This window comes from Lepidothrix coronata, unplaced genomic scaffold, assembly GCF_001604755.1.
Source record: "Lepidothrix coronata isolate B3197 unplaced genomic scaffold, Lepidothrix_coronata-1.0 Scaffold28, whole genome shotgun sequence".
In the NCBI taxonomy this organism is placed as follows: domain Eukaryota; kingdom Metazoa; phylum Chordata; class Aves; order Passeriformes; family Pipridae; genus Lepidothrix; species Lepidothrix coronata.
In genome coordinates, this window is record NW_016690208.1 from 4,919,044 (window position 1) to 4,924,794 (window position 5,751).

A 5,751-nucleotide genomic window follows, 5' to 3' on the forward strand; every position below is an offset into this window, starting at 1 on the left:
CTGCTGTTTATTGAAATTAGGCAGCAAGGATAAACTATAGCTGGATCAATAATTATCTGTCTAATATAATCAAGTGCCTCCTATGAGAGTCTGTCGTTAAGCACAACTTCCTGCCAACCCCTTGGACAATGTTTCATGCAAAGAGCTATCAGGCAGTTCAAATGCCGGGAATGCCAACTAGGACGTGTCCTGCTGGATCTCCGTTCAGGAGAGGGGAGCTCCCTTCAGCCCTTGCTTTGTGCTGCTGCTCCCCCAGCTCCTGCTCATTGTTTGCACGGTGTAGGGGCAGCACAAGCAGGTAGGGAGAGACAGGTGAAGTCTGAACTCACAGGCTACGAATCACCCTGATCCCGCAGCAGGAGCAGCAATGCAGGAGGAGACAATTCCTTCAAATAACACAAAATGCTCATTTTTTAATATTTTTTTTGTGTTGCAACCCTTTTGTTCAGTCCGTTCCTGCTCAAAGTCTGGATTCTCCTGCCACCAACTAATTTGCGTGCTCTCTCCGAGGGGTAGATTTGAAAACCTGTACCTGTGAGTGACTGGGTGCTCTGACAGAGACCAGCTCTATCTGTTGAGAAACAGGGAGTGCAGCTGTGAATCCTGGAGCACAGCCCACTGAACCAGCATTCCTATCGAAACAAATGAACTGTGAGACAGAAATTAGCAGGAAACATTTCCTACAGTGGGAAAATGAAGGGCAGAATCCATTTTGCCATATTCTGCCCACAAAGCCCTGTTGGTTGAAACAACTCTCTTCACTCTCCACATAACAGAGGCATCAAGACTGCAGAAATTCCAGATTAGACACCTGTACAGACAGAGCTAATTGAAAATCTGTGATGAGGATGAAAGCAGAAAAGTATTCTGGTCGTTTCCTCCTTCTCCAAACTGCTTTTACCATTCATCAAGAGGTTCCTTGCATTTTCCTGATTTTTAAGCTTCCTACTTGAAGTTTCACATCCGAGCATTATTTTGACAGACAGCCCACTTACCCTGTGAATTAGGCATTTACAGGCGACTTTCTTCTGTTTCCACAGTTCAGCTGCAGAATATTAAAGGCTTGTAGGTGTTACTGATAGTCATATATTGCGGCAATAATGTGTCCTACTGCTCTGAACGCCGCTGCAGAATTCATCAGTTCCATGAAAAATAGTTCCACGTGCGGGAGTGTGGAAGTTCAGTGCAGTGCCTGCGCCTGGGCTGTGCCGATGCTGCTGTCGGCAGTAGGCATAGATCACTCCCTGACACTGCTGAAAGCTTCCCCACATACATATGAAAATGCCTCTCTGAAATGGAATTCACAATTTTGGGCCCTCCCCAACACCCCCACGGGTACATATGTTCTCAGAGCAGCTTAATGTTCGTTCTTCTGATAGGCACCGACTTATCTTTATATCTCCATTCAAGATTATCTTTCCTGCCTGTTCTCAGCTTGGATCTGATTGTGGTGCAGGGTGTGGAACCCCCAGAAGTTTTGGGTTATCGTAAGGATTCTTATTCCTTTTGAAAATTTGTGTTTCTTATAAATCAAAAATAATTACGTAATGAACATGAAATAAAAATAAATACATGTGAATACAGGTATAGACTTTCCCAGTTCTCTGGTTGGGAGAACTCACTTGTAGGTGCAGCCACTCACTAGGTCTAGTCAGAACTATTCAATTAAAAGCTTTCATCATTAATATCATCAGCTAAGAAGGGTCTCTCCTGTTGGAAAATCCACTTCTAATGCAGATGTCCTTTCTCTTTTCTGCTGCCTTGCAGTAGGCATTTAGACTCGACTAAAAGCAATAAGCTGATATATCTCTGTAACACATCCTCTCTGGTATCTGTGTTTCAGCTGGCAATGCAAATCGGAGCAGCCACAGCAACATTCAGATGCAAAGTCATTTCCTAACTAAGTAGCAAAATTCCTAATTAATTCTGTTCAAAGTGTTTTATTGGACCTGCTTGCTAAAGCTCTTCCTACCAGCAGAATCACAGAGCCTGCAGGGCAGAGAGACTCAGGGCTCTCTTCACAGCCCACAACCGTGCAAATGCCTCCTGGGGAATCCCATTCACCACTTCCCAGCCAGCCACCTTCTACTGCAGGCCAGGAAAAGCCCTTTGGGACCTGCAGGCAAGGGCAGCCTTTCCTTTCCTTTCTGATCAGATAGTGAATAAACCAAATATTCTGTCTTAGTGAAGCTGCAAGGGCTGGTTCTACTGAGAGGTACAATCTTAGGAGGATTCCAGGAATTATATTGATTTTTAGGGAGCATAAATACCTGGATATTGCAGGTATAAGTTATGTTGTTTTATAGGAATACCCTAAGAGGCTCTGAGATACAGAGATCTGAGTAGACTGAGCTCAAGTTTGCTCTAAAGGAAGAATTACTGCTAAATAAAACCTGGTATTCAGAAACAGGCTCCTTAAAATCTGTCAAGAATAGGAGACTTTAATACCTGAGCAGATAAAATCAGCTCCCATCCTGTGAAATCTGGCTCCTCAGAAATTGCCCACCAGAGGAGCGTGAGAAACATTTAATGTTCTAATGCTCTGTGGCTACTTTCTGATTTAATTTTACACTTGGGTGAATAAGTTGAGCTGCTTTGAATTTTGCCAAGTGTAATTTAGATCATCATTTGTGTCCCCTTCCCTTCTGTGTTGTGCAAAATGCAAGATCCAGGTCTGTGAGGGGCAGGACACCCACAACTGCGGCCTGAATGAATCCATGTGGGGGGTGTGGACTGACATGTGCTTTTGCACAGTTTGCTTTATCACTTAGCTTTACATAACAGCAGCTCCACAAATAAAGAGCTGATCAACTTTTGGTAGATATCTATGACCACAAAGAAATTAAAATGCTCTGTTCTAGAGGGAGAAAAATAAACTTAGACCTCTCCAAGAAAACAGGTGCCTTTATAGAAACCATGGAAATAGCCTCAAAACTGTTTGTGGTACTTAGACCTGGTGATTTGTGGTTCTGCCCTTCGAGAGCTGTCGCGCTCCAAGTGCTTTATACAGCCAGAGGTCAATCCTGGCTGACTTTGAAGGATATAAGACAGCAGCAGTAATATGTAAACTGAGAAAGATGTGACCTCTGGACTGTATTTACAGATAGGCAAAGGGCATTTTTGGCCATACCTCAAAGTAGGAATGTGCAAATGATAAGATATATTAAATTTAAACCTGACAGTCTCTTACTACTGGGCCTTTATCCTGGCTTATACTGGAAAGCCTTTGCAAACAGAAGTCCTGCTAGCAACAAAGTGACTGGGCTCGGCAGGAATACATGTAAAGTCAAACGTGCACATGTATATTTAGGAGGTTGAAGCCCTCCTCAAAACATCCTGCTCTGTGGATACTTGAAGCCATGAATAAAAGATCTCCATTTGGCTCAGGGGTCTCTCCAGGCTGGGTTCATTTCCACTTACAGATTATTACTCACCAAATGTATAGTCTATGGAAATGTAACTAATTTGTTGTTGTTTTCTGGTCGCTGCATCCTGCTGAGTTATTGATTGTCTGGACTCAAGGTATGCATGTTATTGTAATAGGCTCCTGAGCTGTTAGCACACCATTGATTCAATATTTCTCTGGAGCAAAAGCCTACTGCCAAGGAATTTCCAGGCACTGAGGGGCTGTAACTATTCCTATAAATTTTATTCTTAGCACTTTGAACTCGGGGAAAACTCTTCTAGTTGTTGCCAAAACATTTCTCGTTATTAGCAGTAGAAGCGGGAAGCTGAATAAAAAATAGGAGCAAGAGAAGCTCCTCTTCAGAAGGGAAGCTTCTAAATGTGTTTTACTGCCCAACCCAATGTTCTCTCTCTTACCAGACCCTAAACTAGGCAGGCAGAACACCCTGGTGAGGGGCAGAAGCAGTAAATAAACTGAGTCTTGCCCCCAGCTCTGATTTCCACTGGCTTTGTGAGCCCAGAGTCAACCCCACTCAAGGTCTTGAGATCTGAGGTTACTCATTATTTTTCCAAGTCTCAATTTCCTGATCAGAATCCTGATTCTGTGATTCCCTGTCCACAAACAGGGGTGGTGCTGGAGCTGCCTCACTGAGGAGCAATGCACCAGGATGGGGTAAATCACTAAGTGGGTTGAGTTGAGGTGTTGGAAAAGTGAATTTGCTCCTTGTTTTGCCCTGCGCTGCTAGGAAGGATTGGAAGCCCTGCAGTGGAACTGCTTGGAGGGGGGGTGAGATACAGACCCAGCACCTCTCCTTGCTCATGGGATTCTCATGGGAATGCTCATGGGAGCTGCAGTTCTCCCAAAAACGGGATTCCCATTTTCCAGTATCATATGCAGAGGTTTTTTCACGGGGTGAGGGGACAGAGCAAGCCTTTTGCATTATATTCCTAATTGTTAGTGGGGTACACAGGCAACCCAGAAACATTTAGAAAAGGTGTGTGTGTGTCCTATTTGCATCAGTTGGTTGCAGTGCTCTGCAGGATCATGGGTAGAGATTCTCCGAGTTCTTTCATGCTTGGCTTTGCTTTTTTTGGTAGGCAGAGCATTTCTTGCAGGGGATGTAACATCTCCCATGGAATAAGTGACACTGGGTGGGGTGAGGGCTTTATAACCGTAAGTAAGGATCAGCCCGTATTTGTCAGCACTGCTAATCCCTCGCCTGTTCCAGCACTGACTCTCCCAGCTGAGCAACAAAGCCCGCAAGGAACCAACTTAAAAAAAAAAAAAAAGATGCATGAAACTAAAGGAAATCAAAAGCAAATTATTTTCCAGATTATAGCCCTCCAGAGCTGCTGAGATATTGCCCATTTTTCACAGCAGACAAAAACATTTTCCTGGGGATCAATTTAGCTTCCAGAAGTCGGCTCCTTTCAACCCATAATCCATCATATTTCCCCATTTGCAATCTCTCTGTGTCTGAGTGTTTTAAGTTTCCTATGAATTATTTTATAAAGAGTATAAAGAGGCCTTTTTTCCTGCTGAAATGAGGGAGTTGCCTTTCTGCCCTATCAGGTCAGATACCATTAGACTGTTGTACAAGGGGGCCCTGCCATCCATACCTCCATATTGGCAACTACCTTAGTAGGCTCATCTGTCAAAGAGATCCAGTAATCAATCACTGCAGTGATCAATATGCAGCTTATGCATTCATCATTCCTTTGAGGAGACTATTAGGATGAAGTTGTCAGTGAAACAGGAACAAAGGGAGAAATATACTGAGATGGCTGAGGGGTTGAATGTGTGTTGGGGCAAGAAAGAGGAGCTTAAAAAAGAGGAAATACAGCTCTACTGAAAAAGGCAGAGGATTTTGTACCTTGAGGGAAGGAGAAGTTTGTGACAGATTTATCTGGATGCCCAGGAACGTGGTGCAGAAGGTGACTCATCTTTCAAGAGGCAGAGTGGTGTAAAAATTTCCAGATCTCTTGATTGGTGTGTCACTATGATTTGTGGGCTGCTCTGCCAAGGTAAAACAGGTACCACGAGGAGCTGGGTACAAGCAAGGCAAGGAGGACGATGCGGGAAAGCTTGCGAACGAATCCGTGAGAAGCACGTTGAGGCAGGGAGAGGGCTATTTATTTATTGCTCTGAACTCGTGCCTTTATTCCATTTAATCTGAGCCCAGGAATTATTGCAAACATTGCTGATCACTTCTGCCTTGAAAACACACCAGGGTCCCTCCAGGTGTCAGCAGCACAGACACTTGGAGGCATTTCTGATGAGCATAAGCTCCCTGACTGGGACACTCTGATCACAGGCCCCCACAAGCCCACATTAAATCTGCCTCA